Source organism: Ptychodera flava, chromosome 21 (genome assembly GCF_041260155.1).
Source record: "Ptychodera flava strain L36383 chromosome 21, AS_Pfla_20210202, whole genome shotgun sequence".
Lineage (NCBI taxonomy): Eukaryota > Metazoa > Hemichordata > Enteropneusta > Ptychoderidae > Ptychodera > Ptychodera flava.
The window spans coordinates 27,112,387-27,125,307 of record NC_091948.1 but is presented as its reverse complement, the minus strand read 5'-3'; the positions used below and the strand labels follow the sequence as shown (position 1 = coordinate 27,125,307).

At 37.4% G+C, this 12,921-nt stretch overlaps 1 protein-coding gene across 1 annotated transcript in view; it reads right to left on the bottom strand.

Annotated features, from left to right (window-relative positions):
* The window catches only part of LOC139121878 (SKI family transcriptional corepressor 1 homolog-B-like), a 43,609-nt gene extending 30,902 nt beyond the window's left edge, over positions 1–12,707 (bottom strand). The window contains exon 1 of the mRNA XM_070687143.1: positions 12,589–12,707. The gene's annotated coding sequence lies outside the window, so the exon portion shown is untranslated. The remainder of the gene's footprint in view (positions 1–12,588) is intronic.
* Positions 12,708–12,921: the final 214 nt, after the last annotated feature.

Sequence of the window (12,921 nt, the reverse complement as noted above, 5' to 3'; positions counted from 1 at the left end):
AAAGAAACGTTATTGGAGGAAACGACAAACACACATCATCGACGCCATAACATTAACGGAACAATAACCGGACTTTTGTTACTATTATAATTGTTTTTCTTCTGTTAAAATAATACTTTTTCATGTTCTCCTCCTTTAAGCAAGTTGAAATACAGAAGATTAGCAAGGCCAACATAACAAATTTTATACAATATTACAGACAATTTTCCTTGTCTGTGACAATATTCAATGTACTGTTGAATTCTAGTACGGACTTAAAATTAAGTCGTTGACAATATTACATTGGTCATTTCACATACATAGCACACAGGATGCGTTGACAAGTTGAACACTCGACATTGCGACAAGAATGTGAGAGAAGAACTGGAAAATACCTTGAGACAACAAAATTAGTAGGAATTGCAGCAACAGTTTACTGCTATTATGCGGCTGTAAGATATACTAGTAGGTCCAGTGAGATTAGAAAAAACAATGTTGATGACAAAAACCTCGACAAAAAAATGAATTGACCACAAAAAACGACTTTATCATCAAAATCATTAGAAATTGACATTCTATTCGGCTTACCAGCTCGTGAAACCTAAGATTGAACGATATCAAAAAGAAAAAAAACTTGAACAGTAAGATACATCTCTTAATTTTATAAACATCAGAGACAGAAGAAAAGGTGAACCACAAGATATCAACGCTAAAACTGGCTTTATCACTTGACATATCAAAAATTGAAATTTTGTGAGCGTACATACACATTGAAAAACCAAAAACTGATCAACAGCAACTAAAAAATGAGCTCGAACAACGAACAAAAATTACATTAAATTAGCTTGATCTAATATTGATGGAAAACGACAAATACGCATCATAGACGCAGTTACAGCGGTGCGGTAACAACTCCCGATAACATTAAAGCTGTCTATAATGAACAAGAGCCTTGAAGAGATAAGAAGGAAATAGCAGTAACGCGTTGACCGGCCATTAATTCTCACAGCGGCGGTGTGATGAAAAGCGTGACAGTGATTTAACAAGACGAGGACTTTCCGACACTTAGATGTCTCAACGTCAAACTCTCAAACGAGCCCTTGATGAACCGGGCAGTCATCTCTAAGACTTGAATTGGTTCACTCTGGTGGTGAAATATATCAAAATAACAAGTGGAAAATCCAACCATCTGTTTACGGTGCATGCATTTTAATATGACAGGCGTTTCAAGTCGCCACTTATGCAAGACACGATGAGGTACGTGATGGTTTACATATCTTTTCGAAATAGCACTTGAAGAGAATCTTTCATCTTCATTGTGTTTACTCTGAAATTTCGTCTCCTGGTGCACGGAAAGCATCCCCACTGCGTCGGTCAAAACATCTGGCTTCAAGGCTGTAATCATGCACTCAATTAAGCTATACAATGTTTCCCTGGGTGGATGAACGCAATCCTAGTATTCTTCAAAATGTGTCACTTGCAATATGAATTTTCCAGCCCCCTGTGCAGTGGTTATTTTACCTGTGAGCTGACGGTACAACGTTTTAGTCAGTGAGAGAAGAATTCAGTCCAGAGAATTACCTGTATGACTTCTGATGCAGTATTTTGAAAGGAATGACAAAGAAACGCTTCAGTACCCCCCCCCCCCACCCCGAGGTTAAACTTTGTCACAGAAAAAAAACTTTAAAAATGACACAAAAATGTGACGGTAAAATACTTATTAAACAAGAAAAAAAATATCTTGAAAACGTTTGAAAACAATCCAAGCCTGTATACACTATGTAAAGGGAAAATAGCTGTAGCTCTTCATGATAAGTCGTTCTCCTCGTTCTGTTAAACTAGAACATTTTCGATGTATTAGCCGTAACAATATGGTAGGAAACCATAGATGACAACGAATTCCAGGCCAGACTACCACTGAACTGTTGATAAGTTGAACACTAAAGAGATTGTGCGTTTGAGATAAATATTTGGACTTTGAAGATATCAAAATCCAATTCTTGTCTACACTTTGTTTTGACTCATTATGTTACCTGTAGAGAACTCCTATATGGTCATATAGTTCGTGAAAAACATCGAAAATAGATAGGGAGAATGGCTGCAAATTTGAATTTCAAGTATGTGTAAATTTAGGGTAATTCGCCACTCTCCTACCCAAATATCTTCAATGGGGACTTTTGACTTGAACCTTGCATTGTCAACAAAGGTTAGAGTTTTCTTAAAAAGAGCATGCACAATATTGAAAATTCCAAATCAGCATATGCATATATCATGCGCAAAAGTTAGAAAATACATTATTACGCTTTCAAGATATGTGGGACATGAAGATAGAGTCTTGTGAGTGCTTCTATTGGTGTTGAACTTGACCACAAAAAGGAATTCAGACCTTGTAAGAGACAAGGACATTATTAAAGCCCCGTTGTGTGTAACGTTCCATGAACATTCAGATATTTTTGTTTTGCCTGTCAAGTACAGTTTCTTAATCTACTCAAAAACAATCAAGTCGAATTCTTAGTGTCCAACTTGTCAAAATAGTCTGCAAATATATACAGGCAATAACTGTGCATATTGTGTACAATGCATAATGTTGACAAAGCTAATAATTACCCATTATTGCTTTTTCCTGTGTCGTATATGCATGGATGTCATTATTTGTGCAGCGTCAGACACAAGGCGAAGAATTTTACAAATGCTACAAAAAACCCTAAATCTATGGCTTTCACTTGTATTCTGCTTCATAAACTATTCGAGGTTTCCACAGAAATCAACACCACGACGCGCAACAATTCCTCCAGAACGAGATGAGACTATAACGTGACTCAAAAAAGTAGCACGGAAAGAACTTTCCACGGCACAATATCTTATCACAATCGTTATCAACCCAAAATTGTCCTCTGCTTCAAAACTTTCTCAATTTCGATAGCGCCGGTGCGGAGTGGATAACTAGAGCGACCGTCATTTTGTTTGTTCAGCCTGAGGGTAGCCATGTTAACAGATGTGGCGCGCGCAACGTCACTGTCACGCGCTCACTGTAAAAGTAGACAGTGCTGTGCGACCCTTAAATTTTCTATGGATATCGTTTAAAAAATTACGAAAACGTCCATGCAACATTATGAGAGGATATTACTAGAGGATTCAAGACATTTTATTACTGTATTTAGTTAACCAAAGTATACTTGTTCCTGAAAACTCTTCAAATTTTTAGATCGGCAACATCGTATCGTAGGCGGAGAGCGGCATCCATTTTGTTTGTTTATTTCATTTACTTTTAATTGGAAAATGTAGCTCGGGAAATGATGACGTTTATCGAGCATATCTCGACGTTTACCGAAAAATATCACCTTTAATGTTTTACAGTAAACGTCACCAGGATGGAGCGATATAGGCATTGGCATGGGTGTGTGATAATACCCCATATTTCAACATGCTTGAGAAGGGACAATCAGAATGCATTTGTTTTACAGAACAAAAATAACGTCACTACGGTGTCATTATATGTACAGAGGATACCTATCACACTTGCTTTGATAAAGGTTTTCAAATCTTAGGCTAGCATCCAAGGCCTGTCACAAATGAAATGATTTTTTAAGTCCTATCGCTTGTCGTTATGACATCTTGAATGAGACATTTTTTTCAGTTTGGTGAAAACAAAGCAATTAGTTTCTGAGTCGACAATGGTAGCCATGAAACATTAATATTTATTAGATATTAAATATTATTCAATTAATATTAAGGTAATGTGCATTTGTGTATATTTTAATAATAATGTCATAAATTGACATAAATAACTCTGTTTCATTAAGGATACTTTTTCAAATTGTTAGCAGTCGACCTACGCTGCCAAACATTTTATCTTTTAATATGAATTAGTTTTTAGGCGTGACATTTTTTATTTACATATCCACCAACCTGTTTCTAAATTTAGATAGTTTCAAAATTGTCGCTCATTTAATTAAGTTTCGATATTCAAGACCAATTCAAATTTTCCCCAAAACAGTGTTGCTTCCAGCTTCTGAAACTTTCCCGAAGAAAACTTCGCAAGTTTTTCTGGTTTCTTCTTCGATTGTGTTCTGGAAACGATATACCTGCCGCCTTGATTTGCATTTCTGGCGGGAACGCACAGCCTACACCGCGCGCTCGACAGCCGCCATGAACATGTAAAATGTAATTCCAATTTATAAGCCGTCACTGTCAGAAAACTAAGCCGCATTTGCGGGTCGAGTATTAATTTCGAGGGAATTCGCCGGAGATGGGTATTAACAACATTTATACATTTTCAAATTTATCTAATGGCGTGGAGATTTAGTTAAGAACCACGTATAAATTCTTCATACAAATACCTAGGCTGTGCGTATCATGCATTCTTACTTATACAATTTCATTACATCCAAGGGTCTTAAGTCTCGCAGCAGATGGCCTAGAATGTAAGTCAGTGATTGGAAGAAAATCTTTATCTTTGACGAGACACCGTTTTCACACAGCCAGGCTCGCCCGCGTATTCAGTCCTAAGCTGCAAGAATTTATTTGAAGTCTGCAGTAAAATGCAATCTGCTCCAAGTCGATTTAATTACGCTAAACTGGATTTAGGGGGGATACGGAGTGTTTTGCAGTGGGATTTGTTGAAGGTAATCCAACCGGTTTCTATTCAATACTTAATTCCCATTATGTTGTACCATAAGCCCGTACACTTTGACTAACACAAGATAAATTAGAAAAATATCGAAGGCGAATTGGTAGTCGGGTAATTGATTCCCTACCTTGTTAATACGCCGTTTAGTCCAAAGCGCTCCGTATACAACTTCCTCTTGTAATGGGGTTAAGCTGGAAGGCTGGAATAGGTGTCTAAATTTAATAGAAACTTACTAATTTAATGAAACATGCCTTTCTTTTAAATGAGTTGGAAAATGTATGTGCTTAGCAAATACCCCCAGATAAATGTAGCCAGCCGTTACATGATTATAGTCATGTATATTTAAGTGGTTCAGATGCGACCAAACACTCGTATTTAACCTCCAAAGGAAGGAAAATACACAACTCAAACTCATTCCCGAGATTAAATTTTAATATTGATGCGGCAAGCGTGTCTGTGGGCCTGTTACAGTTTTATATTTAACGTACATTCAACAATCTGTGGAGATGTACACCTGAAGCTAAATTGACTCAACAGTAGAGACTCCATACACTGTATCTTTATCAATGCCTATGATTCATAAAGTATTTGTGAACGTTAGGGGGAACCGAACACATCAATCTCCTTTCTATGTCGTACTCCAGCGGTAATGCTTACATAAAAACTGAAAATCTAGCAAACTAATCATTTCCTGTCTTTATCACTCTATAGCTGAGGCTGGGGATAGTCAGTGTTGATCAAGGTTATAATGTGGATCGTTCCTTTCAGCGAAAAGGGGCGCACGCAGTGATTATGATAGTTCAGGTGCGAGCGTTTGCTTAATGACATCGGTACGGGATAGTGACACCCTCAACACGTGGTACCTCGCACAAAATTAGATGTTTCGATTTGGGAGAGTCAAAGCCACGATGGGAAGAACCGAATAAAACATTATTCCTTCAACGAGGGATATCGATTCACATATTTTTAAATCCATCAGTGGTCAGTAGTCGATTTTTGAAATGACAACAGAGCATAATTCAAGAGAGAGAGAGAGAGAGAGAGAGAGAGAGAGAGAGAGAGAGAGAGAGAGAGAGAGAGACAGACAGACAGAGAGAGAGAGAGAGAGAGACAAACAGACAGATAGACAGAGACAGAGATACAGTAATACTGAGCATCGTACACCACACGGGACCTATATAGGCTCAAGGCTCAATAAAGAGTCCGGAAAATATAAGCATAAAACAACAACAATAATATATAAAGAGCATAAGAGTTTGAAAAAATAAATTTATATAAAAAAAATATGTTAACCGATTATTTCACGTTCAATATCGTTCAATGTATTCTACAACAAACTGTCGCTATTGAGACATCACAGATAAGTATTTTTCTTAAATGTAAAATTCGAATGAATATGTATATATATATATATATATATATATATATATATATATATATATATATATATATATATTCCTATATATGTGTGTGTACGTGAGCATACATACATACATACATACATACATACATACATACATACATACATACATACATACATACATACATACATACATACATACATACATACATACATACATACATACATACATGTAAACACAATGTAAACTATCAAGGGAACCGTACATCACATGGAGTGTATTTATGTAAGCAAGTTGTCATTAATAATATATCGCCTAAATAATATTCAAGATGAAGGAGCCGTTACGGGAATATCTTAATCGGCTCTGTGAAACAGTCAAGAAATGTTTCAGATGCTTAAATGAAACAAGACCAAATTGCTTGTTACAAGCGAGACAAAAACGGTATTAAATGCCTTTCTTGACGAAAAATAGCTCGTTGTCGCGCTCTGTATCCGCCCATTATCCCGGAGCCATCAAAATTTAATCTATTTAATGTGAACTGAAGATAAATATGGATTGTATCTGGAGTAATCGTGGCCAAAACAAATGAGATTCAGTACGTGGGTGATTACTTACGCCGAATTAAGTCGATGCTGAACATGCAGGACGAAAATGTAGCATGTCCAAAACACAAGTTCGCTTAGGTTCTTCTGTTAATGTTTTGTTCGCTCCGAATCTGATCAAACCGTTAAAACTTTTTTCCGGTAGATTTGCCCCGATGAAGTTACAGCACCATTAAGTATGCATCATAGGTACGGAATAGCAGTAAGGTCACAATGTCGCTGATATTTTCCGGAAAGTTAACCCGTTTCCATAGGAAATGAATAATTAATAGTTATATTTCAAAGCAAGTCATGTTAAGACACACCATGAACACGAAAAATTGGCAGACTGATACAGATAAGGTACTTTCTAGAAACCATTCCTGCATACATTGGTAATTTTTATCAGCATTAAAACTGTTTAACAATCCGATATTTTTCTTTCAATCCGCGGCACGTCCAGCCAATATAAAATCGCATCATAGATATGCATTGTATACTCGTACAGATTCACTGCCTTGAATTTTGTGTGTCGAAGAAAATAAAATTCAGTTTGAAACCTCTCTCTAATGAATCATGTATGGTTGTCGACCCCGAGGAAAAAAAAACACTCTAAAAGTACAGATTCAAGTTTTTTGAAGAGTATTAATCTTATTTTAGCAAAGACTTATAGAAGAATATATATTTTGAAGAAACACTGCGATTTAATGATGATGATGATGATGATGATGATGATGATGATGATGATGATGATGATGATGATAGAAAACAATTATGATGGCAGTGATGATGACGATTTACCGTCATCGTCGTCATCTTAATATAAATATATAATCTGTATTCTCTCTTTTCCACGTCAATGTTAAAATCTAATCGTACCTCTCCGTCATTGCATATCTGTCACACAATACTTTTTCTCATAATTCTTCTAAAGTGCGCACCATCCTAGCCTTATGCGCAGCAGAAATTGCTTATTCTGTTTTAAAAAATTAAATTTGAGTTGGAATGCGTTATAGGTTTGGAAGTGACAATAAATGTGTTTTTCTGATCGTCCTGGTAAGCGTATCGCAGCTCGTAATGACTGTCTTCTATAGAGATTTAAATCCTTTTGAACTCAAATAACAAACAATCGGAGTTTCCGACACATTTTGCATAATGACTATCTCCCGTCTTCAAAGATTTATTGTGTAGGGAATCCTATCATATCGTTAGTGTTATTTTTATTTCACGTATATGTTTGAACTGCTATTTTAACTTTTTTCATTGTTTTCCGAAGGAATTCTTGATGGCGTACTTGTTATTCCTGTTGTATTGCTGTGCAACACAAGATGCTATTTGAGAAAAAAACGTCGACAATTCTCAACGCTGCTGGAGTTAGTTAATTCACACGTCATTGCATTATATCTCGTGTATCCGCTTTCCTCAGTAAAAAGGTGATAATTAATTGAGGATACAGAGACGCCACAGCATCGGGAAATAATCTCGAGGCGATTTCTATCGATAAAAATAAAATGTTTTTGTCGATGTCTTTCGAGAATTTCGTTGCCTACCGTAAGCTTTGTTAATATACAAGATTTCGACTACATTTCTGTTGTGTTTTTTTATGTTGCTGGTGGAATTAGTGCTACGATATAATAAGAACAACGGTCGTGAATTACATGATTCACATAGATAAGTTGAGGTATTGTCGATATAATAGTGGTCTTCCCATATATACTTAAATCTGAGTTTAACAGGTGCAATTAAACCAAGCTCGCGGCTCACTTTCCTCATGTTATTGAATATAAATGACATATTTAACTGAAAGCCTTGTGGAATTGGACCGTTGAAAACCAGCCGTTATTTGAAAAAAGTCAATGGGAGATACTATTTTTTCCGTGTGGAAAATTAAAACACTATAGCTCAACCAACGAAAACGTGTCAACGTCAAATTTAAGGGATTAAATTGTACCTGCAAACTAGAAAATTATTGTCAGCAGTCTCAAATTTTGTCTCATTGGCTAGATTATCGAAACGTAATATGCAGGCTATGTGCATGTACACTGTCTCTCTTCGTATTTGTCTGTTTGTCTCTACATCTCTGCCTGTCCCCTCTTTCTCTCGCTTAAACTCTTACATAGCTCTTGTTAAGTAACAACTCTGCCTTCTCACAACAATCAGAATAAATGGGTTTTACTTTCAAGGGCAAGTGGCCGTGACCTTGGCCACTTGTTGTCATTTTTGCGATAGGCGGCAGTCGGATATATCAGTTTACACTCACGGAGGCGACGCGCGATGACCCCTTCAGGTCTACATTGAGCGTATGTATGTCTACTATGTATACGGACTGTGCTCATATGTTATTTCAGCGCCTTTGAAGGCAGACAGATTTTTCGCGAATCATTTTTTAAAATCATGCTTGGTCTGATTTTTATGTAGACCTGTTTTAAAGCCTGTAGAGTAAATAAAGTTTTCGCAGTCTTATTGTTGTGAAAATTCGAAAATAAGAATTTTCCGTCTAGAGTGAAGATCAGCCATTGTGAATTTCGAATGTCGATAAATTTAAGGTGACCAGAAACATGTTTACAGAATTACTTTCCCTTTTTCAAAGATAGAAATTTGCTGTTGAACTATATCGGTATCGACACAGTAAAGAAATTTTACGTCTTTAAACGTTCAAATACCGAGAGAAAGACCTGATAGCGACAGAGCGGTATTTCTGTCTTCCTTATTAAGGTAGAATGCGCCTCGGAGACAGATATTCGGACTCTCAAACTTCTCCAATTCTTTTCTGATATACCACTTTTGGGGTTCATTTTAAAGCTCTTGGTGTAAGAAAACTTTTCACCGGCTTAGTTTTTTCGAAAATCGAAAGTTTTATTTTTCTCCATAGAGTTAACACAGGGACAGGGATGGCGGCCATTGTGAATTTCAAATATCGGTAAATCTTGAGTTATTTATTTCTCTAGTACCAAAGTTTGCACGGTGACCCCCGCTTTTTATTCTTAATTTTGAAAGAGAATGATTGAAATATTCCTTGAGGAAATTTTGAGCAAAAGTTGTAGTCTTTCACTTCCGAGGAGCATACTACCTTAATAAAACCTTTTGTTTGTTTGCCCTCATTAAGAATTAAAAGAAAGCGAACACTTGTGGTATCGAAATTATTGTAGCATTAAAATGGCGGCTCCTGGTATGAATCCTACTGCCCCATTAGATGAAACTTGTGACTTATTTTCCGATATTTTTACTGTCTATTCAATACATTTTCCTGCTCAAAAATTCATGTCAGATACCTGAATTCAGCTTGTCACTTGTATATGTCAAGTCCAATGTTATTTTCAACAGTTGAACTCTTGTTCCTGACTAGAATTAATTTGTTGCCGGTAACATTGCACTCTTTACAAATTGCATTTCAACATAATTCAGCAAGAAGTACTCGTTTTCTGGACCAAAAATAATGAAAGTATAAAAAATTACAGAAAATCTTCTTGTAACAATATTCAATGAATAATTATTCATTTCTCCTGGCGTTCAAGATCTTTACCCTGTCATTTCTGAACCCCTACATTAGCTCTATTAGTAGTAACTTATTTTCCAGTATTTCTGTTCCGTCCTCAGAGTAGGCCCTAGGGTTTCTTGTTCTACTCCTAAAATTATGTGGAAATACTTGTCAACCTAGTCGGTATGTGCGTAAATTCAATGTTGAATTTACGAACTAAATTCATTCGTCGACAATTATGCTGCATATTTTGCCCGATGCGTTGCATTGGCAAGGCTAATACTCGAAGAAAAGAAAAATACGTTTGTCTGATAAAACAAACATTATGAAAATGTTATTGTTGCATTGCATTGCAAATTGGAAGTTAGGAAAATTTTTAGACATGCACGTGATAAGTTTAGTTAGCAACGTTGCAACGGTGGCAATGCGAGATAGAGGGTTGACGCGAGGCGCTGTTACAATCCTACATCATCATAGGGGCGTATTTTTATTTCGTTATGATTACGAAATAAGACACCTTCGGACAAACATGTCCCCACAGTAATTAGGACTGGACCATAAATAATGAATTTTGTAGCTAAACTTGGCGAATTAGTCTTTCTTTCGCATGGAATTAATCAGGAACGCGTGGCATAAGCTGGCGCACGCGTGGTCACCTAGAGCAATAAACAAGAAGTATTAGAAAGCAAACAAGCAAACAGCATTGTTGGTCCACAGCGGTCCACCGATATATAGCACCCTCCCCGCTTGCACTGGATATCTGGCAGAAATTTACGGCGAATACCTATCAACTTGGACGATATTGACTGTTAAGTTTATAGAGGGGATGTAAAATACGCGCATTAATGCATTTTAATGGAAGCCGTCACCTCGCTTTGAGCGAAAAAACAAGTCGATGTATAGGTAAGATTCGTCGTGTTTTGATCAGTGAGGCCCTAGACCGCGCTTGCCGTTATTAAGACATCGGGATAATATCATCGGAAAGCTCTGAGGGGAAGTATGAAGAAGAGAGATTTTCAATCTTACGGCATCAAAGCTTATAATATACTATTGATAAATTGTTAACGACAAATCTCCCCTAATGGGGAGACAAAACCTGTTCTCGCTGTGTTTATAACAAGTAATTTTGACATGGAGTGTAATTCAGAACGAGAACGGCTAGAATTCCCTCGGTAATCTCCCCGCCTTGAAATATGGCATTTATATAATACTAGTATAAATTGGTCTTCTACGGTGCCACAGATACTAACACCGTATTATTAACATTTCCGTATGTCGCTAAAATAAACCACGTGAAAGCGAGTTGTGTTTAATTGCTATGACATGTTTTAGGACTGGTATACGTGATGACGATGGAGAGCGCCGTGCGTGCGCTGTAATATTCTGCCGATAAACAAACGAATGCGCGGAACTCCGCTTTTGTGTTTAAAGATACATTTCTTTTCGACTGATTGTTTTTGTGGACAATTTTCGTTATCAAGGGAACCACGAAGCTCCCATGACACCGGAGAGAGAAATGAAGGACATTTCTGTTTCCTGTCATTAGCAGTGCCACAGCACATGAAATTAAAACATAGGCAGTAAGTAGTTTACACATACTTCTTACAATTGTACTAACAAAAAACATATGCAAATTGAAGAGTCACGCCCACTGGATCAGATGTGTTGTCGATTTCTAATTTGACAAACAAATAATCGAAGCGGCCCATGTGGGCTGACATTTAATGGAGCTGGCGTAGCAGAGTCTTGCAGAGCTGGTCTCGCGGAGGTGTTAATTCGAGAATAATACGTTTGCTCCTTTACCTTATGATGTAGAGCTGGTCTGACAAATGTCAAGCGCTTTAATGTACTCGGTGTTGATAAGTACTGACCATGCCTGTATTCGCGTGGCTGACCAGACCGAAACATTTCATTAGACGGATAATAGCTAGCCGTTAACTAGCCGTTAACGTGGCAAAATAAGTTTCATATACACTTCTACTTAGAATCCGAAGAGCAACAGGACACCTGTTCACAACAGTTATTCTTACACTCCCGTCTGAATAATTTCTCCATCTATTTCACCAGTTTTCCTCTCTATGCTCCCTTTAAGGATCCCCGCTGGCCCTTCTCCCATTACAAAAGCTCCTCCACTCTCCTCTTCCGGCTGCTATAGGCCCAGGTGCCTTATCCATCGCCAAACCTCCGCAAAGTCGATGCCAAATAGCTAGAGGCTTTTACTGGCACTTTTGGGGTTTGAAAAATGACCTACTATATGACTATCCGACTCAAAATGCACAATTAAAATCAAGTCACTGGTACCAACGTTATTTGCACAATTATTTGCAATATGTCGGCTTTCATGGCTCCATTGCCTTTTTTCTATCCTCTGAGCCACCTGGCCGTCACGCCCGCTTATTTTAGAAGCACAGATCCACCAGTATGTTTTTGCCTGATTAACTCATCAATAGTTTTTCAACAGCGTTGGAATACAACCCCGTCGGGAACCAGAGCGTTGACACCTTTACAGTCCGTACAAACCAATGAACAAAGTAAATCCAGGCTATTGATACTTACAGCTTTGAAGTAGCAACGATTCACCGTTGACTAGTTGCAGCAATGCAGCGCACCCATTCCTGGCTGTGTTTGTGGACTCTATGGTAGTTCATCCATTTCAGTCGAAACATTTCAATATTGATGTGTTCATCAACAATGTCGCCTAATAATATTTACAATAACATGATTGCCCTTAATGCTAATTGCATCAGCTTTGCCCCTGAGACTATACGCATGCGCACTGCCCATCATAGCCAATCAAACGAGTGTGGGGTCGACTTCAGTTCGAACATTGCCACAATTCTTAATTTTTTTACTGTATTTAATTTTTTGAAATAAAAGTTTATTTTCCTG